Source organism: Carassius carassius, chromosome 14 (genome assembly GCF_963082965.1).
Source record: "Carassius carassius chromosome 14, fCarCar2.1, whole genome shotgun sequence".
Classification (NCBI taxonomy): domain Eukaryota; kingdom Metazoa; phylum Chordata; class Actinopteri; order Cypriniformes; family Cyprinidae; genus Carassius; species Carassius carassius.
This window is the reverse complement of record NC_081768.1, coordinates 19,024,890-19,050,538: the sequence shown is the minus strand read 5'-3', so window position 1 is coordinate 19,050,538 and position 25,649 is coordinate 19,024,890. Positions and strand designations below refer to the sequence as shown.

The window sequence follows — 25,649 nt, the reverse complement described above, 5'->3', positions numbered from 1 at the left end:
GGTCCCCAGAGGGTTGGTTCCCTGCGGGGTTTGCCACCACTGTGACCCTCAAACCACCCGCCCAACTCTCTCCTCGTAGTGGGCACAGGGTATGGGGGAATAGCGGTCACTTTTGCGTCGACCGGACGTACTTGACCGTTTCCCACCTGTTTCCCCAAGTACGTAACGGAGGCTTTCGCAAAATCGCATTTAGTCAGATTTAAAGTTAAAGAGGCGGCTGCTAATCGGCTAAAAACATTGTGCAAAGTAGAGATGTGCTCAGTCCACATAGAAGAATAAACAACAACATCGTCAAGATAAATATTACAGTTTGGAACGTCACTCAACACTGTAGACATTAACCTTTGAAAGGTAGCAGGTGCGTTCCGAAGACCGAACGCCATACGCGTATATTGAAAGAAAGAATCGGGAGTCACAAATTCGGAGATATCAGAAGCACGGTCAGTCAATGGCACCTGCCAATAGCCTTTTAAAAGGTCTAATTTCATAATGTACCGAGCAGTACCAAGGTTGTCAATACAATCCTCTATTCGAGGCAACGGAAATGCATCCGGCACAGTAACAGAATTCACCTTGCGAAAATCGGTACAGAAACGGAATGAACCATCCGCTTTAGGTACTAAAATGCATGGTGAACTCCACGGGCTATTACTCTTTTTGGCGAAACCATTTGTAACCAGATAGTTCACTTCACATTTCATGATCTCCCGTTTACCTACTGGAGAACGATACGCCTGCTGTTTTATGGGAAGTGCGTTACCCACCTCAATATCATGTTGGATGACAGAGGTACCCGACGGAACATCACTAAACAAGTTAGGATACTCTTCGATCAAGTCAATCACATCCTGACGCTGGTCGCTAGATAAATAAGACAAATGAGATGTTAAAACTCTTAAAATCTCTGAATTCTTTAGAGGACAACCACTGAACATCTCCGTTGACATTTTCAACCCATCATCTACATCTTCAGCACCCATGGTACTGGAAAGCAAAGATACTCGTTCCACATTTGACACCGGTTGTACTTCACTCTGGGACACATCAGTCCCCTCATCAGTCTTCTCAGTTCTCTTACGAGAGCTCTCTCGTACTGCGTCTTAGCTAAGACGCTACGGGAAAAGTCTCTTTTCACGAAATACTGAAGCAAAAAATTATCCTTAATTTTGTATTTTTGTAAAGCGCATTTGCAGCAGTACACAGCCATAGGCGAGACGGCTCGTTCGCTCATTGGCTTGTTCTGCGGCAACTGCACAGCCTATCGAGTGCGGGCTGATGCAACATCAGACCAATAAGGGCGCTTCGCGCCCTTCTTGCCACTTCCCGCCGAAACGGGTGTGGCCCAACCTATAAAAGGAGCTCGAAAAGGCTGACTCACCTGATTTTTCATCTCTTCAGCGAAGCTCACGCATCGCTGGATCACGGAGGAAGCAAGCGCCGTCTGAGAAAGCACATCAGCAGGACGAGCCATTCTGAAGCTGCTGGAATCGCCGCCTTCCATTGCCGTTCCTGCTGCGCTATCCGGCGCCTATATCCTTTCAATCCTGTTATATACAAGCTGTTCTTTATGTGTGTGTGTGTGTTCGCCCTGCGACACACACTCGTAAAAGAGCTCGCGTCTTTTTTAAGATGCCTTCCTGCGGCTCGTCAGAGCCCCACTCAGCGAGGGAGACCGGTACGTCATCTGTGTCTCCTGCCTGGGTGAAGATCATGCAGCGCTCGCTCGCTGACGGCGGATGCCCCCACTGCGAGCTGTTGCCATGGTGACTCTGAGGACTCGCCTGGCCTTTTTCTCTGAGCCTGCATTCTCCGCTGCGCTGAGGCGCCGTAAAAGCATCGCTTCCAGCGGATTCCGGAACCGTCTTCAGCTCAACCGAGCTCGCCGGTTCGCCCTGCTTCACCGGCCCCCCCTGCATCGCTTCCCGGTGGGCAGCGCCCGCTGTTTGCCGGCGCGTCGTCCGAGGAAGTCGATCTCAGGGCCGCGTCGGGGGAAGAGGACACGCTCTCTCTGCTAGCTTCGGGCAGTGAGGGCTGGGCGAGCTCCGAGGATCTCGCGCCTTCTGCTCAGAAGCCCAGCAGACGAGCTGACATCGAGAAGGAGCCGGGGCGAATGATCGTGTTTGCCGCGATGAGTCTCGGCCGCGAGTGGTTTGCACCAGCGCCCCCCCCTCTCGTTCCCGGCTGGATGGTATTTCCCTTTCGGATGAGCGTACTTCTCAAAGCCCGCCTCATTTCTTCCTGAGCTTCACGAAGAGGTGGCGAAGGCTTGGAACGCTCCATATTCAGCACGAACTCGTTCGTCTGTCTCACTAGCATTCTCCACACTGATGATGCTAAAAACAGGAACTACCACTCACTTCCGCCGGTGGAACAGGCGATAGCGACGCACCTTTGTCCGCCCTCTGCTGGACGCCGGCAAAAGCGGTGTTGCCATCTAAAGCCTTCTGTGTGACGCTGCGTCGGCGCTACTAACGATGGCTGCTTCATCGAAGCGCAGGTGTACGAGTTCCGCTGTGGCCGAGCTCTCACCCAAGCGCGCCGCTGTTTCAGTTCCAGGAATTGTGACTGTCTCAGCGTTTTCTGCAATGCGCAAGCCTGCACAGTTGCCCGCTTGCCTGCACACAAAAGCCGTTATCACAACAGCTTCAGCAACGCAGCTCGAGACCCCCGTTCCCGCTCTACTGGCCGTCGCCCCGCGCCGCGGGGACCGCGGCAGAGGATTACGGTGAGGCCGGGAGCCCCGAAGCCATCCTGGGAAAGCCATCTACGCATGCTGCATGACGCTGCGTCGGCACTACACACGATGGCTGCTTCATCGAAGCGCCGGTGTACGAGTTCCGCTGCGGCCGGGCTCTCACCTAAGCGCGCCGCTGTTTCAGTTTCCAGAGATTGTGACTGTTTCAGCGTTGTTTGCAATGCGCAAGCCTGTACGGTTGCCCGCTTGCCTGCACACGAAAACCGTTATCACGGCTACCCAGATATTTCCCGAAAAAGGTGTAATTTCTGGTGTCCCGGCCACGGCCGATGGTGCTATAAATGAAGTGACGATGCCCACTGCTCAGTGCCCATCTCCGCATATAAGCACAGCCCTTCACACAGGGCTCGCGCCTATAAAAGCGACTCAAGTCGATCACGCGCACTACATAGTAGACGTGCCCACTCCTCAGTGCCCACAATCACTATGTCACACGCGTCATGTGGTTTCTGTAAAAACGAAACCCGTGCACGTTCGTCCGGCCACGGCCGATGGTGCTATAAATGTAGTGACGATGCCCACTCCTCAGTGCCCATCTCCACATGTAAGCACAGCCCTGCACACAGGGCCTGCGCCCATAATGTCGACTCAAGTCGGTCGCGCACACTGCATAGTAAACGTGCCCACCCCTCAGTGCCCACTATTACTATGTCACACGCGTCATGTGGTTTCTGTAAAAACGAAACCCGTGCGTGCTCGTCCGGCCACGGCCGATGGTGCTATAAATGCAGTGACGATGCCCACTACCCAGTGCCCATCTCCACATATAAGCACAGCCCTGCACACAGGGCTAGCGCACATAAGATCGACACAGATCGGTCGAGCGCGCCGCATAGTAAACGTGCCCACTTCCCAGTGCCCACATACACTATGTCACATACGGCGCGGGGCTTCTGTAAAAACGAGGCCCGTGCACGTACATTCTGCACAGGCAGACAGCGAGTTTAAAGTGGTAAAAGTGCACACATGCAGCCCACGGTTACTCGCAGATATATCGAGTCCCACGGGACCCGCTCAGCCTCCCTCCAGTCGGTTAAGCGCCGGAACGGGGTCGAGGAAGAGCGATCTGCCCGCTGTGATCAACGCGCTCCCCGCCTCAGATGCGCAGCACACTCGAGCACCGCCGTTGCCCAGTCAACAGAGCGCGTTTCGCATCCAGCCCTTAGCCATTCATGCAAATGCATGGTCAGTGCTTCCAGGGGTTTCGGATTGGGTGCTAGGCATTATAAAGAGAGGCTACACGCTACAGTTTTCTCGACGCCCACCGTGCTTTTCAGCGCGCGTCGAAACTACGGTCAAAACAGAAGTAGCACACATACTTCGGGCCGAAATATCAAAACTGTTGAGCAAAGGGGTTGTAGAGCCTGTGTCTCAAAGCGAGGGGGGGCTGTACAGCAGATACTTTCTGGTGCCCAAGAGAGACGGGGGTCTCCGGCCCATACTGGATCTAAGACAGCTGAACAGGCATTGATGAAACGCAGTTTCAAAATGCTCACGACCAGGAAGCTCCTCGCGCAGATTCGCAGAGGGGACTGGTTCATGTCAATAGATCTGAAGGACGCGTATTTTCAAATACAGATAGCGTCAAACCACAGGCGATATTTGAGATTCGCCTTCGAGGGCCAGGCATACCAGTTTGCAGTCCTGCCATTCGGCTTGTCCGTAGCTCCTCGTACGTTTACGAGGTGCATGGCTGCAGCGCTCACTCCTCTTAGACTCAGAGGCACACGAGTGCTGAATTATTTGGACGACTGGCTGGTTCTGGCCCGATCATGAGCGGAGCTCATGGACCACAGAGCCGTTTTACTCGATCACCTCGAGAAGCTCGGCCTCAGTGTCAATTGGGTGAAGAGTTCGCTGAACCCCAGTCAGACGATCCTGTTTCTGGGTATAGTTCTGAACTCGTGTTCCATGACGGCGCGGCTGTCACCACAGCGCGCGATGGGCATTCAGCGTGCAGCGAGTTCTTTCCGCTGTGGCGCGACTGTGTCGCTCAAACACTGTCAAAAGATGCTGGGTTTCATGGCCTCAGCATCTCCGGTTCTGCGGCTGGGCCTGCTCCGCATGCGCCCCCTGCAGTTCTGGCTGAAGGCTCGGGTGCCGCGCAGAGCGTGGGCGTCTGGCCGGCTGCATTTCAAGGTCGATCAGAGCTGTGTTGCGGCTCTAGCACCTTGGACAGCGAACGGCTGGTACCGATCAAGTGTAAGCCTGGGGACTTCCCCGAGTGTGAAAATGGTGTCGACGGACGCCTCCACTTCGGGATGGGGAGCGCTGCTCGAAGGCAGACCGTCCTTTGGCCTATGGTCAGAATGGGAAAAGCTCCATCATATCAACTGCCTGGAAATGCTGGCAGTGGAGAACGCGCTGACGCGCTTTTGTCCCCATATCAAGGATCACCACGTCATAGTCCGTTCGGACAACATGTCCGTGGTGTCCTACATAAATCGCCAGGTCGGTCTCGGGTCCCGAAACCTGTGCAGGCTGACGGAACGCCTCCTGATTTGGGCTCAGCGCAACGTGTGCTCGCTGAGAGCAGTGCATGTGCCTGGACTGCAGAATTTGGGTCCAGACAGGCTGTCCAGAGGCAATGTTCCTACGGGCGAATGGTCTCTACACCCGCAAACAGTCCGGCTGTTGTGGCAGAGATTTGGCATGGCGGAGGTGGACCTCTTTGCGTCCCACGAAGACGCTCACTGCCCCGCGTTCTTTTCCAAGAACGAAAGCGCGCTGTCACGGAGATGGCCGTGCTGCCCGCTTTATGCGTTCCCTCCCGTCTCCCTCCTTCCGCAGGTGATAGAACGGGTGAGAGAAACGAGATGTTCAATACTGCTTGTAGCACCTCTTTGGAAGAACCAACCATGGTTCCCAGATTTGATGCAGTTAGCAGATGTCGCCCCGTGGCCGGTACCATTGAGGAGAGACCTCCTCTCGCAGGCCAGGGGCTCGATTTGGCACCCTCAACCGGAGTTGTGGTCCCTCTATGTATGGGCACTCAATGGTTACCCGCTGATCTCGCAGTGAGAGTGCTAAATACCATCACTCAGGCTAGAGCTCCGTCGACACGACGTCTGTATGCCTCGAAGTGGTCGGTGTTCTCCAGCTGGTGCACAGCTCGAGGTTATTCACCCCTTAGTTGTGAGGTGACGGAGGTCCTCTCCTTCCTTCAGGAGCTGTTGGATAAGGGCAGAGCCCCATCCACGCTCAAAGTTTATGTGGCTGCCATCGCGGCGTTTTCTGAAACGGCGTCCGGTCAGTCAATAGGAAGGAATGATTTAGTCATCCGGTTCCTCAGAGGAGCTAGGAGGCTGAATCCTCCCAGACCTCCGTCAGTCCCTATGTGGGACCTCGCGGCGGTTTTGGAGGCCTTGAAAGGTCCCCCTTTCAAGCCTATCCAATCGATTAGCCTTCAGCATCTGTCGTTCAAGACAGTATTCTTGTTGGCTCTCGCTTCTGTGAAGTGTGTGGGTGATTTGCACGCGCTCTCGGTGAGCCAGTCGTGCTTGGAGTTTGGGCCCAATGACTCAAGAGTCATACTCAAACCTAGGCACGGTTATGTGCCGAAATCCCTCAACACACCGTTTCGGGCTCAGGTTATTGCCCTGTCTGCCCTGCCGGTGTCAGGGGAGGATGGAGACTCGAGTCTTCTTTGCCCTGTCAGGGTTTTAAGAGCTTATGTGTCTCGCTCTGCTGCCTTTCGGCAGACGGAGCAGCTATTTGTCTCGTTCGGTGGGCGTTCCAAGGGAATGGCTGTTTCGAGACAGACTCTATCCAGATGGATAGTTGACGCCATAGCGTTAGCTTACGCTTCCAGGGGCCTTCAGTGCCCGTTGGGCGTCAGAGCACACTCCACAAGAGGCATCGCCTCGTCGTGGGCGTGGTCTACTGGGATCTCCTTGCAGGATATATGTATGGCGGCAGGTTGGGCCTCGCCGTCTACATTTATCAGGTTCTATAACCTGGAGGTTCCCGCCTTGCAAGCCAGGCTGCTGTCGGTATAGGCGAATCAGGGCCCTGAGGGGAATTCTGAGTTCACGAGCGCTATGCGCTGCCGACTGTTATATGGGCAGTATTGCGTAAGACCCGCATTGCCACATTGGTCAGGCCTTGCCTCGGCTGTGTGACGTCATATTGCCGCATCTACGGATGCTGCTAGATATGGGACGGAGGGCTTTTTCCCTTTTCTGTCCTGGACTCTCTGTGAGTCCCTCAGGTGACTGTGCACTGTAAATCCTGGGCGTTGCTTCAGGTTTATTGGTGTGTGATCCCTGCGCGCACGGCGTTTTACACTGGGTTCCCGTAGCGTCTTAGCTAAGACGCAGTACGAGAGAGCTCTCGTAAGAGAACGTACTCGGTTACTAAACGTAACCTCGGTTCTCTCTAGAAGAGCGAACGAGTACTGCGTTCTCTGCCGTGCGCACGATTCACTCTGGTTCGCTTCGCCGATGAAATAAATCAGGTGAGTCAGCCTTTTCGAGCTCCTTTTATAGGTTGGGCCACACCCGTTTCGGCGGGAAGTGGCAAGAAGGGCGCGAAGCGCCCTTATTGGTCTGATGTTGCATCAGCCCGCGCTCGATAGGCTGTGCAGTTGCCGCAGAACAAGCCAATGAGCGAACGAGCCGTCTCGCCTATGGCTGTGTACTGCTGCAAATGCGCTTTACAAAAATACAAAATTAAGGATAATTTTTTGCTTCAGTATTTCGTGAAAAGAGACTTTTCCCGTAGCGTCTTAGCTAAGACGCAGTACTCGTTCGCTCTTCTAGAGAGAACCGAGGTTACGTTTAGTAACCGAGTACGTTCGTGCTACATATTGTTTCAGCATATTTACATGACACAAACGTGTCTTCCGTCGTCGTTCTGGGGTATGGACTATATAATCAGTGTCACTCAGCTTGCTCTTAATTACATAAGGACCTGCAAATCGCGCAGCTAAAACAGAACCAGGCAAAGGAAGCAACACTAGTACTTTTTCTCCAGGCGTAAAATTACGCACAACCGCGATCTTGTCAAAATGACACTTCATTTTCTTCAAAATCAAGCACATTAGGTTTCTCAGTCACCCCAGTAGAGAAAAATTCATCTTTCAGTACTTTTAAAGGACCCCGTACATTATGTCCAAAGACCAATTCCGACGGACTAAAACCAAGTGACTCTTGTCGCGCTTCACGCAGTGCAAATAAAACCAAAGGGACTCCCTCATCCTACTCATTCCCTGCCTCCAGGCAATATTTTCGCAAACTGGACTTCAGCGTCTGGTGCCACCTCTCCAGTGCCCCCTGCGATTCAGGATGATAGGCACTGGATGTGACATGTGACACGCTCAAACCTTTCAACACATTTCAGAATATTTTTGACAAGAAATTAGTTCCTTGGTCGGTTTGAACAGTTCTCGGCAACCCGAATGTTGTGAAAAATTTTATTAGAGCTTTAGTGACGCTTTTGGCAGTTATATTCCATAACGGAATTGCTTCTGGAAACCGTGTGACAGCGCACATAATTGTTAAAATATACTGAGAACCGGATTTAGTTCGCGGCAGCGGCCCGACGCAATCTACCAAGACGCGTTCAAACGGTTCACCTACAGCCGGAATAGGTCGAAGTAGAGCAGGTGGCACAATCTGATTGGGCTTTCCGACTACTTGACATACATGACAGGACTTACAATATCGAGACACATCAGCCTTCAACCCAGGCCAAAAGAAATGCTGGAGCACCCGATGGTAAGTTTTATTTATTCCAAGGTGCCCAGACCAAGGATGATCATGTGCCAAGCTCAGAATATGCTGTCGAAATTTCGAGGGTACCACAATCTGATGGACCACGTTCCAGTCATCCGAATTTTCATCATTCGATAATCGAGCATTCCAGCTACGCATTAACACAGTGTTGTTCCAATAGAACTGATGGTTATACGAAGGTGACTTTTGAGTGTCAGCACTTAAACGACATTTCTCTAACGTATGATCACTTTTCTGTGCTGCAGTAAGAACATCGCACGAAATAGGCAAAAATACGTCAGGATCGGGACAAACAGATTCTTGGATTGAATTAACATTCACATGCTCTGTCACAGCATTCTTCTCAAAAATCTCTGCAAAAATAGACTCACCTAAATTCACTTCATTCTTACCGAAACTTTTCCCCTGAGCGCATGTCGTAACTGCACTGAAAGCAAAAACATTCGGGAAATGTTGTGCGAGCGCATCTGGTTGCTGATCAGTAACTGAGATTTTAGTAACATGCACAACTGTCATCACCTTTCCTCCAGCCAGATCATTTCCCATGATAAAATCAATACCTTTCACAGGAAGGGAAGAACGAGCCGCTACATTAAAACATCCAGAAACTAATTCAGACGTCACCCAGACGCGATGAAGAGGGACAGTGATAAAACCCATTTCTATACCCTGCACGATGGTGCTAGTATCACATTCAGAGCTTGCACAAAAAGGCAAAATGTCAGACAGTATAAAAGACTGAGATCCTCCCGTATCACGTAAGATCTTCACAGCTTTCTGATCCTCAACACACCCAGTTAACGAAACATAACCGTCAAACACGAAAGGCTGAAAACACTCCTCAGGAACTACTGACATCATGGTCTGTGGAGACACATTTTTTACTAAAACTGAACCGCGAGGTTGAGCTGAAAAATCCTGACGTTCATGCTTTCGTTTTAAAATTCGACACTCAGCAATAATATGTCCAACCTTGTGACAATAGCCACACTCTTTACGCATTTTCGGGCTAGATGGACTAGGCCTGACTTTAAAGTCAGAAGAATTAACTTCATTCTCTCTTTGTGAAGCGTATCCTAAATCACTTGCACGCTTTACAAACACAGGTTTATGAATGAGTGCATACTCGTCTGCTAAAACAGCTGCTTGCTGCACAGTAGTAACCTTTTGTTCGTTTAAATATAAAGCAGTACGCTCAGGAACACAATTCTTAAACTCCTCAATGAGCAACAGTTCACACAAAGACTGATAATCCGCGACTTTACATGCCTTTATCCATCGAACAAAAACAATACCCTTCTCACGGGCAAATTCGACATATGTCTGAGAAGCACATTTTTTCGTTGAGCGAAAACGTTGTCAGTAATGTTCAGGTACTAACTCATAGGCACGGAGAATCGCATTTTTTACTGTCTCATATTGAACACTTTCCTCTAACGGAAGAGATGCACAAACTTCTTGCGCTTTCCCTGTTAACTTACATTGTAACATTAATGACCAAACCTCTGTTGGCCACTTTAAAGCAGATGCTATCCTTTCAAATGCCTGAAAATAAGCTTCAACCTCTTTCTCCCGAAAAGGTGGAACAATTACAATATTTTTCGCTACATTAAACGAAGTCGAATGATCAAGAGAATCCGTTAACACAGGCAAAGAATTAACTATAGGTATCGCAGGAATATCTGGCACCAATGCAGCAGCTTCAATCTCAGAAGAACTAGGTCGATCTTTAAAAGCAAATTTTTTAGATCGTTTTGGATCATCTCGACCAGACTCTAACTCTAACTGACACATTTTAATTTTCATCTCCGCATCAATACGGTGCAATTCAAGCTGATGCTGCAACTCATCCTTCCGTGCTTGAGCTCTGTCTTGCGTCTCAAGCTGTAAACGAGCTAAACGTACTTTTAAACGCAAACCTCCCTGATGTACAGGTGATTCTTCGGTAGAGAGGGATAAAGGTTCAAACTTAGGCAAAGAAAGAGGGGGTGGTCCTACCTTCGCCCCACCATCGGCACCCGGCGTAACTGGATTGCCAGCGAGAGAACGCAATGAGGTAGAAGAATGCAATGGGGGTTGTTCCTCATCCATCACAGCTGCACCTGATTCTGCTGATTCAGGAACATCCTCCAATAAAGACAACACCCCATTATTAATTAAACCAGTTAACAAACAAGCTTTCAAGTCTTTCTTAAGCAATGTTTTAGAAACAGGTATTTCAAAATGTTGAGCAATAAAGGAACAAATCTTCCTTTTTACATGTTTCCAACACTGCAATGCTAGGTTGACTTACAAACGCATTTAAGTCAAACATCGCCATAATAAATTAATGAGCAAAAACAAACATAATAAATTAGTAGGCTATGAACGACTCCAGACCTAAACCTACCTAACCGAGACCTAACTAAGACCTCTCTAGTCTTCAGAGGGTACCAGTTAAGAGGCAAGCCTCTCCTCCGGAGTACCTCCAAAAATAACAAACTAAAATAATAAAGAAAACAATAAATAGTAAACCGTAGTGAGAACCGGCGCTAAGCACGGCCCCCCTGGTTTACTCTACCTACCCGGAGATCGCCCAGCACCACCAACCTTTATCTGCTCATTAAACAAAATTAAAGTAATCAAATATCCTGGACGAGCCCCCAATTTATGTTACGAACCCTTTTGTTAAAAGTGGCTACGTAAGGGTTGCACAACATAAAGAAGGACACGTGAAACACGAGTACGCTGCGTTGACATTTATTACTCACAAACCTATAGAAAACTCACGCAACACGCATCACTGACAAAGAAACATAACCTTCAAATAATATGAAGGTAACCAATATTAACAAGACGAACAACAAAGTAATTTAACTAAAATAAAACAAAAGAAAGAAAGGGAAAACTAAAGAAGAGACAAAAGCTTGTTTGCTGGTTCTCCTCTCTCCTGCCATGCTCCGCTTCAACGTCATTATTATAGTGAGTAATCAAACGACTCCAACGAGACGCAGGTGTACAATGATCCACAGGTGTCATCCACCTAATGACAAACCCAGACAGAAAAACACAAGAGTCATGATGTCATCACTAGAGAGGAAACAAGACAGAAACCATAACAATTGGCTCGTTTAGTTTACACTCAAAGTAGATTGGTCTATCGAAGCGTTATCCCATATTCGTCGGTCACCGACGTGGCGTCGAGAGTGACCGACTGAAAGGGAACTGAAGATGAACACCGAGCCGAGCCAGATAACGAACAAAAGATTTTCAAAAAGATTTTCAAAAGTTTAAAAGACAAATTATATTCAGAAATAATACAATTATCTGAACTAAAAATTATTCCATTACATTCTTGCTTATACTGTAGCTAAATTGAACTTGTTTCATAATTGGTTAACTTTACAACACCACACTGATATTGAACGGATGTGAATCATCGGTAAACTTACTTTACCGCTATTGTCACACTATTGTCTTCTGTTGAGCTGCTGAATTTGTTTTATGATTGATGAATTCCACAGCATTAATAGTTATTGTGCTGTTTATTACTGTGAAGCTGCTTTGACAATCTGTATTGTATGAAGTGCTATATAAATAAATGTGACTTGACAAGTCGTGACAACAAATTGTGTGTTTGCATCAGCAGTCTGAAACATTTGTCTGTACCAATGATTCATAGTTGATCGTTTCATTCTCTTTTATAGCAAGGTAGAATGGGATGCCCGATGACTGATGTTGCCTACAGCAACATGTGACTGCTGGTGTGGAGCATGTATCCGAGCGATTCTTTTTCAAAAAACAAGGACAGGGATTTTATCTTATAAATCTACACAATCATGTAACATCCATATGTAAAAACCTAAATAACCATGCAAAACGCTGACTTAGGATTGTCAGATTTCTGTCTAGGACCCAGGACCCAGCATTGGGGAATTTCTGGTCTCCACAGACCCAGGTGATATTTAGGCAGTGTTGTGTTCATCACCTCTTTAGGTCCCTGACACTAAAGCCAACAGCACCATCTGCGACCCAGTCGGCTTTCCTGCAGCCAATGGACATAGATCTTTACTGACAGGCTGTGAGCTGGAGTGCCATTACCTTTTTCATCTCTGGGGAAGAACATCAGTAGACGGAAACCCCTGTTCACTCCTCTCTTCTCCCCAGGGAAGTGTCTATGGTTCTTGGGGGAAGAACTTCGCTGTCTGTCAAGCTGAACCTTTGGAAACCACCAGCTGCAAATAATAAACCACAAAGCTTTTCCCAAAAATGGCCACCGAGGAAGAAGCTTTATCTATAGGAGTATTAATAGGGCACTAGAAAAATAAACATTTTCGAGCCCCAGGTTTCTAAAGGAATTACTTAAGGGGTTTTGGGGTAGTGGTTTTTGAGTCTTTTCTACAACATAAATCACAACATGAGAGCTTTTTAAAGCTTTTTTTTAAAAAACACAAGTTGCTACAACTTTTGTCCAATTCTTCTGCTAAATAAATTTAGGTTTAATGCTTAACAAAATTGTACTCATAAGCCAAAAACTGCAATTCTAAAGTTCTAGAGGGAAAACCCTTTGAAATCATTATAATTAACATATCCATGGTTTACAAATGTTAGCACAATTTTGAAATAGTAGAAGCTACATTTGATCCAAACATATAAAAAAAATTAAGAAAACACAACAAATTGAACGATGTACCTAGCAATATTAGCAGAAGTTAAACGTATGAATAAACAAATACATTTATTTAATTTTTAATATATTTCAGTATTAAGATTATTTGATTATTAAGATATTCAGATATTAAGACTTTTTTCGCTGTTTTATTGAATGACTTACATTCTTCACTGAAAAAAAAAGAACTTATTAAAGCGATTCTGCTTTGCAGAAGCAATATTAAGGAGATAGATCACCCAAAAATAAAAATTTCTGTCATCACTTACTCTTCCTCATGTTGTTCCAAATCTGTATTTTTTCATCCGTGGAACACAGGAGATGGAATAGGGATGAGAGGATTGTGATTGTAACTGTCAAGCTCCAAAAAGCACATAAAAGTAGTCCAAGAGGTTTGTGTGCCATATTCCTAGTCTTCTGAAGCTGAACAATAGCTTTGTGTGACAAATAGACCATTATTCATGGGAAACCTTCTCCTCAGTCATTCACATCTGCCACATTAAAGATACACAAGAGAATGTCTTTGTTGATATTAGCACAGTGTGTGCTACACCACAGAATGAGAAGAAGAAGAAAATAAAATGCACAAACATAATTGGTTTGTGTGTGTAAAAGTGGTAGTTTTGAATGTGAGGAAGTGATGAGATTTCAGAACTAGTCTCCAGTGCCCCCTTAAAATATGTTAGCATACCCAACAATTTCAAAATGGCACACTGTTATAAAGCTTTGAAAAGTAATAATAATCTCAGACAAACTATTTTCCTAGTGGGTTTATGGCAGTGGTGGCATTAACTATATATTAATATCATTAATATTATAGATTTTTTTTAATAAGTGGCTACAATAAAAAATATGGCATCCATGACTAAAAAGGGTAATTTCAATGTAAATTCTATTTATCACCTTTAAAAATAATTTGACCCTTCGCAAAGTGCTGCCCCCCTAGTATACTGTTGCTATGTCTGACAAGCCGTGGCACTCTTATGCCACACATTATGTTCTCACAAAATGAAAAAATACACTGCAGAGAAAAGAGGACACAGGAAACATACCAACAGACAAGACAGAGCAGGTTACTTTTGATATGAAACAAAGTCTTCGCTTTCAAATTTAGTATTTTTTTAAGAAATTCAAGCAACAGATTCTGTTTTCTGACTCTTTAATGTGTTGTGACAGATCACTGTAGAGCCTCAGTTCACACACAACCCAAAAATGTAAATGTGTGAGTGTGAGCAGTGAGGAGTCTAATGGGTCGGACAGAGGAGAGGTGAATGAAAATGGCAGGCATGACAATTCTATGATCGAGTCTGGTTCGTGAAAACAGATCTTTACTGTCAGCGACACACTGGACGGCGTGGAGAGCACCGTGCAATGGGAGAGCTGACAGCATTTAAGAAGTGATTATGTAAAAAGCGTTACAGTTTAATCTTACTAATGGCACACAGGAGGACCGCTGTTCTGACAAGCTGCAGGCATGGCGATTATCATGACAAAGCAAAGAGGAAGTGAACGTATCACAAACTCGCTCAAACAGACACCCACATACAGAAAGACAGTCTGGAGCGTTCTGACCCCAGTGTTCACACTCTCCCTTCACAATTTGAAACTTTATGTCTCTTATGCATTCTCCTCCTGCATATATCTCTTCCTGCAGGAGCGGGTTATTTTTGGTAGTGTGCACTGAGGGCTGGGATGTGCCTGGCAGACGTGAGAGGCGAGAAATAAGGGACAGGAGATGGAGGTGTGAAGAGAACGATTGCTCATTCATTCTTCATTACTTTGTGATTCGGGAGTCGAAGTGGGCTCAGGCACTGCCAGGCCGGAGTGGGACGTATCACTACAGGCCAACAATGACACAATGGACACACTGCAGCTAAATATGGTTGTCACTCATCTACGGATCTCTTAATCCTGTTCTGTACATACAAAGTTACAGGAGCGGCAACTGCACTCTGCAAGGTATTTCACTTGAAATTCAAGTTGTGTACAGAACCCAACTATGACTTTTTCTCGCCTTTTTTTTTACCACGATCCAACTTGTACAGTACATTACAATCCACAGAGAGTTTGCTGTTTAGAAGCAGCAGCTTAATGAGCATAAACAAAATATGGTGCCTTAATCGATGGTGATTTCTTACAAAAAATTCTGGATGATAATATGTCTCTGTTCGCTAATAGCAATAAACCAAACAGGTCCTGTATTCCATATGCACACCAAATGATAATGGAGGATATTAACTCTCGCATTTAAATGCACTTTTAACTCCCAAAACTCAGTCTTTATATGGCCAAGGAGAACAGTATACATTTGCAAGAAAAACTATATGAATTGGTGGATTTACCAAGCATTTCTACGGGAGTTTGTTTCTGTCTCTTTTTATTTTTCACAGTTTTGACTATTTCCCTAATTGCAACTTCATATTTCCACATTATGAGACTCAAAATCTTGTGTAAACAACTTTATTTCTATGTTTTCTGATTTCTTATTTCTTGTAACTGGTGCATTATCTCAAAACGAATATTTATATTTCTCATTCTGAGATGGAAACAGGCTTGCATGCAATTAATGTTCAAACTTTTGGGGTCAGGTACGGAAGTTCTAAGCGGCCATGCATTATAATTTTTTTTCCTTTTTGTTTTCTCGTTATAACGACTTAATTTTCTCATTATCTCGACATAACGAAAGTCGTTTTCTCGTTATAACGACTTATTTGTCTCGTTATCTCGACATAACGAAAGTTTGTTTTCTCGTTATAATGACATGACAGTTTTACTGTTGCTATAGTAACGAACTCAACTTTGACAGGCATCTGATGGACAACCATGCAGGCGCTCTTACTGTAGTATATATTTCAGCAAATTTTGCTTCGCCTAGATAATAACGTCTACAATACTGTACATAAATAAAGGCTGATCAATCACTGTTGATTTTTCCAGAGACAGCACACCAAACGTTTTGTTTTTGTAATTAACATGTTTAAATGGCAACACCACGAACACAGACGGAGTGCCTTCAGAAGGATGCAGAACTATTCTTAGATCTTGAGCTGCTTGGATTAAACTCACTTTTAATTTTCCATTTATTTGAAATAAAATTATATATAATTTGTAATTTTTATTAGTCATTATATGCTGTGGCAGATATCATGTGCGTTACAAGCTTCTGTTTGAAAAGATCGTTCATGTGCAGTGTATGTGTGTGTGTGCAGAAAAAAAACGATTACAACATTATAGAACAAAACTGAACTAAATAAGCCTATGCATTTTACATATACATCACATTTCTCATCAATATGGTTAACAATAAAGATTAATAATAAGGAAAAAAAGCACATCACAAATAGCCTACATCGTTAAATCCTGTCCTACTGTAGATACACAGAACATTTCGATCACGAGGAAGGTCCGCGTACAGTAAAGTGGACAGTGTACAACACCCCATCAGTTATACTCAGGTCTATAGTGCCACCTGCTGGCGCAGTTTTGTAACTTATTAGAATAAATTAAGTCGTTATAACGAGAAAACGACTTTCGTTATGTCGAGATAACGAGAAAATTAAGTCGTTTTAACGAGAAAACAAAAAGGAAAGAAATTATAAAGCATGGCCGCTTAGAACTTCCGTAGTCAGGGGTTAAGCAATAATACTTTTATTCAGCATAATTGCATTAATAAAATTGCCCAAATTAGGAAACCAGTTATTTTACATTGAAATAATATTCAGCTAGATTGTTTTTACTATATTTTGATCAAATAAATGCATTTTTTGTAAGTATAAGAGACATTGAATTTTTGCATTTTTGTTGTTACAAAACTATTTCATTTCAGCAATATTCCCTGGGTGCCTGGTCAAAATCACTCAGCTGAGGTCAGTCCAAAGCATCTCAATCCATTTTTCCATGGCAAATCCAAGGGCTCACATCCTTTTTCTGGCATCTGTACAAATGCACATAAAAGGAGTGAAAAAGGAAGAAGCACCTATTTCAGCAATGACAGGTGTATGTTTGCTATAACCATTGCAGGGCATTCAAATTATTGCTGTTGAGACACTTCAATTTTAATTTGGCTTTGTGTTCGGGATTTTTATCTTCTTGAAAAATTAACTTTCTCCCAAGCTTGAGGCTTCGGAATGAAATAGGTAATCTTGCAGTATTTCCTTTGTACCATCTATTCCTCCTTCTACATTAACAAGAAGCCTAGATCCTGATAATGAAACACAGCCTCACAGCATGAAGATATTACCAGAGTACTACACTGTAGGCATTGTGTTTTATTAGGTGTGGGTAGTGTTAGATTGTTTTTATATATTTTTTTTCTTTTTTAACTTACAATCTGTTACAAAGCTGAGTGATTCAAACAATGAAACGTCATCTCATGTTATGCCACGAAGCTGCCATTATCCAATAAAGCTGCATCTAAAGAGGCACTTATACCATACAATATTGTAAAATACTTACTGTGTTTAATGCTGAAGAACTGTAGAATTTATGTAGTTTTAAACACAAAAATATGGATAAGGAAACAGGAAAATAATAATATATAAAATAGTTTAAAATCATTTAAATTATAAATACCTAATACCTATTAATAATAATATTAATAATATTAGTACTTGACACAGTACATCTGAAAGAAATGTACAAGAAACATAAACAAAACCCAAACCCCATATTACACCTCTGTAACTCACTCGGTATTATTAATGCCATTCTGAATGATTAAATGCTATAATTAAATGACAAAACACAAAACAAAAAACTGTATTTTTTTTTTTTACAGTTTAGTCCAGCGTCCAATGAGACAGCAATTGTGATGATCAATCTAATAATTTATATAATTAATACTAATATTACTAATGTCATTATAAATAGTTAAATTCTGTAATCAAATGACATGCACACTCACTCAACAGACACAAAGCACAAAAGATTGATGCACTGCCAAGATGCTTGCCCTCTGAAGGCAGATGTATTCATATGAGCATTTACACACAATTACAACAGGAACACCAAAATATTTGCTCTTAAATGAGACCAGGAGTAACTCTGAATCTAGCACACCAGCGAATATCCTGCCCTGTCTCTGACCTTGTTTTCTGCTCCGAGTTCTAGAGGCATAATTCATGCCTTGATCAATCTGTGCTAAGTGCAGGACTGAAGCATTTAATCACAATAATTCCCAATCATTGCTCTGCATCTTACATAATGATGGATTGTGTAAATAGCCATAAAAAACTACATTACAGAGTAAACCAGTAAGGCTGATCAGAAATGGGTGCAGAATGGCTCTTGGAGTGGCAGGACTGAAAAATAATCAGGGAAATTGAGGGAAAATGCTTTAATCTGGTATCAATATTCGCTGCACACTTCTCTGCCGCCTGGTTGCTGTCTTGGTGGTGATTTTCACATCAACACTCCACCTCTTTAAGTTCGTTCCGGGGCTTAATTCATGGCATTCTCTGCTGCACTGCTGAAAACATGAATTAGTCTCTCAGAGCCCAGAGATTAAATAAACTAAAAACTGTACTTACAGCAGGAAGGAAAAACGAGAAGGAGTGGGAGTAAGCCATAGGTGCTGGCAATTAAACCAGACATCAGAATCTCTATTTTGACCTTTTCATGAATGTAGTTTAACCTGATCAACTCATAAAGGGGAGAAATTCTCCCTAAATGTGTTTTCTGTTCATTTCCTTCTTTCACCCATGCCTTTCTCTGAATTTTTGGCATGTGGTTGAAATCTGAATCTTTCCAGCTAATTTAATTGCAGTCTACCATCAATCATGTGTCTAATGGTTTCAAAGTCTATGATTTGTCAGTTAGGACTGGTGCTTTTTGTTTGTCTTCTCCCTCCTGTCTTTTGCAAGATGGGGTGTCATAAACCTATAAACCTATTTTCATCTCTGGTCCTCATCTCTTCTTCGTACTTTGTTATTATGTTCTCTCCCTCTGCAGTTCCACTGATTTCTATTAATCGGAGTAGGGTAAAGAAAAGTTCTGTTGTATGACTGAAAAAATCCCATAATTCACCACTGAATCACATTTCGGGCTACTGAATCACTCAAAAAAATGAAATCTGGGCGTTGTTCGATAAAAATAAATAGAGCATTTTGAAACAAATAAAATTAATCAGTTTAAGGGATTTACACAATTATTTTAAATCAGTCTGAACTAAATCCATACAACCTTAAAAGAGCTCAATTCATTTGTGTCGAAACAACGAAAAATAATGATTCGAGTCAAACTACTACTTTTGCGCATGCGCTGATGACAGGAAATCCACGTGACCTCGTCAGTTGCCGCGGGCGCCATTAACGTGGTGGAGTCCAGTCCATGGTGGAATGCTGTAGAATTGGTAAGTTTAAAAATCCTTTATTATCTTTGTCTGCATTGTGATGATAGAGAGTAAAACTATTTAAATCAGTCAGAATTCAACATTAAGCGGATATTTGACCACTTATTGGAATATTTGAACCACTATATTAGTCACATGTTCATACTCGATAAAAAGATAGTAAATCGATGGTATGGTTACACACACACACACACACACACACCGTTGACGGTGCGCTCAAAGTCTGTCAGTTGTGCAGTTACCCAAAATCTCCTGAATGAAGTTAAAACCCATCATGTCACTGGATGAAATAAAATCGACTAGCAAAGATACAAGAGGCCGCCTTATAAACGAGTGTGTGGAGGATATTGTCATTTCGCCGTAAGGTTTTGGTGGAATCATTTATTTATAAGGAGGGCAACACTCCAGTCCAAAAGGTGGCGCTAATGCACATAAAACGGTTTATTTTATGTATGCTTCGGCAGCCAGTGTTTATTTCTTGTATGTAAGTGTAACCAACCGTAACATAGTAGAAAAGAAAAACGTGGAAGTAAAAATACTGAAATAAATACTGATCAGTGATAACATATTTTTGGTGGATTTGTGTGCATTTTGGCGGTTTTTGAACAGTTTTTGGGCTGGAATACATCAGCTGGATCTGCCAAACAGATTTGGACGGTTGATTTTAACGTTACAACTAACGTTAAACAACAATATTATTCACAGACGCAGTTTGTATTTGAGGGAGATTGCTGGTTTTCAGTTTGATCATTAGTTTTATTGTATTGTTAAAAACTGACAAATTTAGCCTACTTAGAAGCAAATTTTTTTATTTTATGTTGTGTAAAACAGGCAAATGATAGCTAATTAGCTAATGTGAATTCAATGTGCCATTGATACGTGTCCATAAACTATGTAGAAGTAACATTAGTCAAAATGTTCACACAGAGATGAGTATCCTATAATACTTTAAGAGGACAGAGGAGAACGAGCTTGTAAGTTGTATGGATAGCTACATACAGTATATTATAAAATTTACATAGTAAAAGTACTTTAGATCAGTAAAATTAGGCCAACGGCATGTCATCAGAGTTTGCATTGAAACCAGTTCTGTGTCCTCAAACATGTTACTTTCCTAGACAGGAGAGGAAGAGACCACAGAACAGGGAGAGTTAGGTCCAAGTGAGAAACAGGTAATGGGAATATGACAGAATGCTAATTTTTGTAGGATAAAAGAATACATGGGAACTGTGTCCAACTAATTTAACTAGTTGTTGTTATGATTACCGTATTTTCCGGACTATAAGTCGCACTTTTTTTCATAGTTTGGCTGGTCCTGCGACTTATAGTCAGGTGTGACTTATTTATCAAAATTAATTTGACATGAACCAAGAGAAATGAATCAAGTTAAAACATTGCCGTCTACAGCCGCGAGAGGGCGCTCTATGCTGCTCAGTGCTCCTGTAGTCTACATGTACACTGAAAACATAGAGCGCCCTCTCGCGGCTGTAGACGGTAATGTCTTCTCTTGGTTCTAAATAAATGCAACTTATTGTCCAGTGCAACTTGTGTTTTTTTCCTTGTCATGACGTATTTTTGGACTGATGCGACTTATATTTAGGTGCGACTTATAGTCCGAAAAAATACAGTGTATATATTTACATGTAAAAATAGTTTATTGCTGAAGCTTTATAATGAAAAGCTACATAGGGCCCTTTGAAAACCTTTTTTTTTTAATTCCAATTTTGTCAGATTCTGTGATATTCTACATTTAACAGCTGATTCCATTTTTAATATTTCCACCTTTACTGCATTGTGTTTACTGTAGTGGTCCACAGATATTGGCTTTTTGATGGCTGATGCCGAAATCATAGAGAGCAGGGTGGCTGATGGCTGATATAAAGCCGGTATATATATATATACTTTATATTTATTCTCATCAATATTTAATAAATTGGAAAACAAATGTTCATGAGAAATGAGCATTTAAGTGCTTTATATATATATATATATATATATATATATATAAATCTGGGGAATTTCTCCCGAACCCCCCCTGGCATTTACTGTCCCCCCCAGGTTCAAAATTGCTCCTACGCCCCTGATTTTACTAGATTGTTTCAGTTAACGTATTCGGGCTACTGTTGAGCGTACTGTATGTGATGCTACTGTACAAGTAAAGACCAGAACACTGCAAATTAATGTAAAAACGAATGAACAAACAATGATGTCAACGTAAATACAATTATATGCTTGATGTAAATCAACAAGCAGCCAGGCGGCGTGGAATACAGTATAGAGCACGTGCGCTTTAGGCCTGTGTCATTTGACTATGATCGCACAGGATTAGGGTGCACGCATTGTAATTATGCACAGATGAATACTGTGACCGTAAGTATTATTGTTACAGTTGCTGTAATTAAATGAGCAAGATTTAAAGACAATTTGATATTTATTTGTATTAAATATAATGATCGAAACTTCTCTTCTGGGCAACATTTAAATTTTATATTGATTTCAGTTATAATGCATATTGCACAGGAAAATGCGACATTAATCAGCTTTGGTTTCGTCGGTAGAGCAGGATCGCCCTTTTTCTTCAGAATTGTTTTGTGTTTGTACGTATATATAGTTTTACTGTTGCTGAGCATGTAATAGGTGAAACATCTCTACAAGTACACTGCAAATTTATGTAAACATTGTTTTATTTTACAGGTTTTTTACAAGAGCTCATTAAATGGCATCATATACTTGGGTTATATTCTACTTTTTCACATGGTAAGTTGTATTAAGTAATGTTCTTAAATGGGTTAAGAAAAATGGCTCATTATTACTGTAATAAAATAAAGGAAAATTTTAAGTGTTTTATTAGTGTGTGCTTGGAAATACCTAATGTTTCGATAACCAACATAGAAATGGATAATGTAATTTTCTGATTTCATACAATTTGATAGTTATTTTACTAGATTGTTTCAGTTATAAAATTAGCCATTTCATTCAGGCAACTGCTGCTGAGCAATCTGTAGGAGATTTCTCTGTTCAGGTAAACAGGAGAACACTACAAATTTATGTAAAAATGATTTTTATGTATATTTATTTATTTTACAGGTTTTACAAGAGCAATAAACAGCATCCCATGTTTGGGTTTTAGTAAAATTTTTCATGTGGTAAGTTGTATTAGTGATGTTCTTAAAGGGTTAGTTTAGCCAAAAATGAAAATTATGTCATTAATTACTTACCCTCATGTCGTTCCAAATCCGTAAGACTTTCGGTCATCTTTGGAACACAAATGAAGATCTTTTTGATGAATTCTGAAAGATTTCTGTCCTTTCATGAACAGCGACACAACTGAGACTTTGATGCTTTAACAAGTAGGATGTTCGAAAGTATGATGAACAGATTTAATTTAGGCTTTTACTTGCATATAAACATTGATCAGCAAACACAAACAGAAGGTCAACTGAACCTGCTTGATGCCCAAAAACAGAAGCTCAAACGTGCTGCGTAACGAGAATGAACCTCATTGGTTCTCGCATGTCAAACAAACATGCTTGAGCTTCCGTTCACCACAACTGATGTGCGAGTTGATGAATGTTTATATGTGAATAAATCCCAAATTAAATCAGTTCATAATATAAAGCGAGTCTTCAGAAAAATGTGACTAAACCACTCAATTTATATGGATTCGTTTTATGATCTCTTTATATACTTTTTGAAGTATCAAAGTCTCAGTTGCATAGCTGTTTATGGAGGGAAATCTTCATTTGTGATCCAAAGATGAACGAATGTCTTCGAGCATGACACGAGGGTGAGTAATTAATGATAGAATTTTTATTATTGGTTGAACTTTCATACAGATTGTATGTCCTGTTATACTTGGTTATCGATATGCTATGGTCAAATAATCAATGTTTTTGTGCCTTTTTTTACAGAATAACAGCATAGACATGGAAAGAGAATGCATCTTCAAAGCAGTGTGTGTATACTTAAAGAAGGACCATCTACAGCTGTTCAAGGTGTACAATGTAAGCAACTGCTTTTCTCTTCTTCACTTTCATGTTTAAGTTATGTTTTGTACGCTTGTTACAGGTTTCATATGTTTACTAGGGGGTGCAACGGTTCTCTTTAAAAATAGAACCGTACTGTTCTCTACTTACGGTTCGGCACACACTTGCACCGCAGTCCACCTCTAATGACGATGCATCTGTAGGCTAATATGGTTTGTTTAAAATAACAACGTGGGAAAACAGACAGAGCTCATATAAATGTATGTTTCAGTCGATGGCTGTGCATTCTGGGTTTCCAAAACGTTATAACAACGATAATCAAAAAGCGTGGACAAAACAGTTACTCTTTGTAAACTTTGTTCAATGCGAGTGCTGTATGCTGCTCTAACATCCAGTCATGAACACTGTTGCTATATTTGTTTAAACTAAACTTATTTAAGCCTTGCTAACTTAAACATTCAGGTGCAAGACGCAAAAGAGAACTGTGAGATGATTTGTGAGTGCGCTCATCCAAAGCACGCACATGCTTTTTTCAGAAAACGTGCAAATACTGAGTTCTCTTTCAAGTCTTGTGCTTCAGAGGCCAAATTCATACAAAAATTATATCAATATGCCCATCTTGGTGAGTATCCTAGCAAACATAGTCTGTTATGTCTTAAGGGAAGTTTTATTAAAAGAGAAAGACATTGTATGTGTAACAGTATGTACTGGATTGTGAAAAAAAACTATTCTCGCTGCCTGTTTTTAATGTTAAATCACACAAGAAATGACAAAGAAATTACTAACTGCTCTTGACTGAATAGCTTATGTTACTTCAATAATGATTAGAATGACAAGAATCTTTAATTTATTCAATAAAGCTAATATGCAGTGTTATTTTATATTAGATTTTCTGTACCTAAAAAAAAAACTACTGTTAGATATCTGAAAAAACTGAAAAGCACTGTTTATTTTATTTGAATCTTTTGTATTTATTTGTAATGTTGCTTGTAGTTTGATTATTTGTTCTTATTTTCTTAATTTTTATTTTACAGTAGTCCTATTTTCCCTGAACATACTGAACCGTACTGTGATACGAACCAAACCATGAGCATTTTAAACTGTTGCACCCCCTAATGTTTACTGTCATTAATAAATATTGTTGTTTTACACACGAAACACATTTTATTTGTCTTGCCCAGGATTGCGACTGGATGAATGCTAAAGAAGCCATAGAGCAGATGGTAATGGGGATCTACATCTTCCGATCCACAGGACACCAACCAGGAGATAAACCTGTGGACGTTGGTATCCTGATTGAAGGGACTGAGGTTCTCTGCTTTTTGAAGAACGTAGCTGTAGCAGTGACCATGCTGTTTGGACTTAGTTACGCCTTGAACCACAGCTACCCACAAGAACTCAAGGCTTTATTTGAGGTCATCCAGAAATTGTTTTTTATCTTGGATGGACAAAAACTTTCACCAAAGGTACAAGCCCTCAAGAACAAGATGCTGGAGTAAGTTTCCTTATGTGTGTATTCTCAAAAGACTAAATCTTGACTCAAGAAGGTATTAGCTGTGCATATACATTGAAATATCAGTATTGTTCATCTTGGATGATATTTTTTTGTATTTTTTCACCTGAAAATTTGCTTTGAAATAAGGATAAAGAGAAACTTGTGACATTCACTTTGAGAACATTTTATTTGTGCATTAAATTACATTTTGATAGACATGTCAATAAGTAAACATTTTTTTGATGTGAATAAAGTTGTACAATTAACTTAATGGTAGTAGTTGACAAAATATTTCTGGTTTTCTAAATTAAGTGATTAAGATTAATTGGCTCAACAAGATTAAAAAGTTTACAGATAAATTACGAAATATGATTCAAATGAAAATGATTTGATCTTGTTGGTTCAAAATGAATTTTGCTCTTGGGTTCCATTTGCCTAAATTAAGTTGAGACAACACCTTGGGGAAGTCGTGGCCTAATGGTTAGAGAGTCAGACTCCCAATCGAAGGGTTGTGGGTTCGAGTCCCGGGCCGGCAGGAATTGTGGGTGGGGGGGGTGCATGTACAGTGCTCTCTCTACCTTCAATACCACGACTTAGGTGCCCTTGAGCAAGGCATCGAACCCCCAACTGCTCCCCGGGCGCCGCAGCATAAATGGCTGCCCACTGCTCCGGGTGTGTGTG

General features: G+C 42.2%; 1 long non-coding RNA gene across 1 annotated transcript; it reads left to right on the top strand.

The window, feature by feature from the left end:
• The first annotated feature begins 23,234 nt into the window (after nt 1-23,234).
• LOC132156591 (uncharacterized) lies at nt 23,235-25,167 on the top strand. Its single transcript, XR_009437475.1, has 3 exons — nt 23,235-23,491; nt 24,010-24,095; nt 24,655-25,167. It is a non-coding gene; the product is annotated as an uncharacterized LOC132156591 (long non-coding RNA).
• Nucleotides 25,168-25,649: the final 482 nt, after the last annotated feature.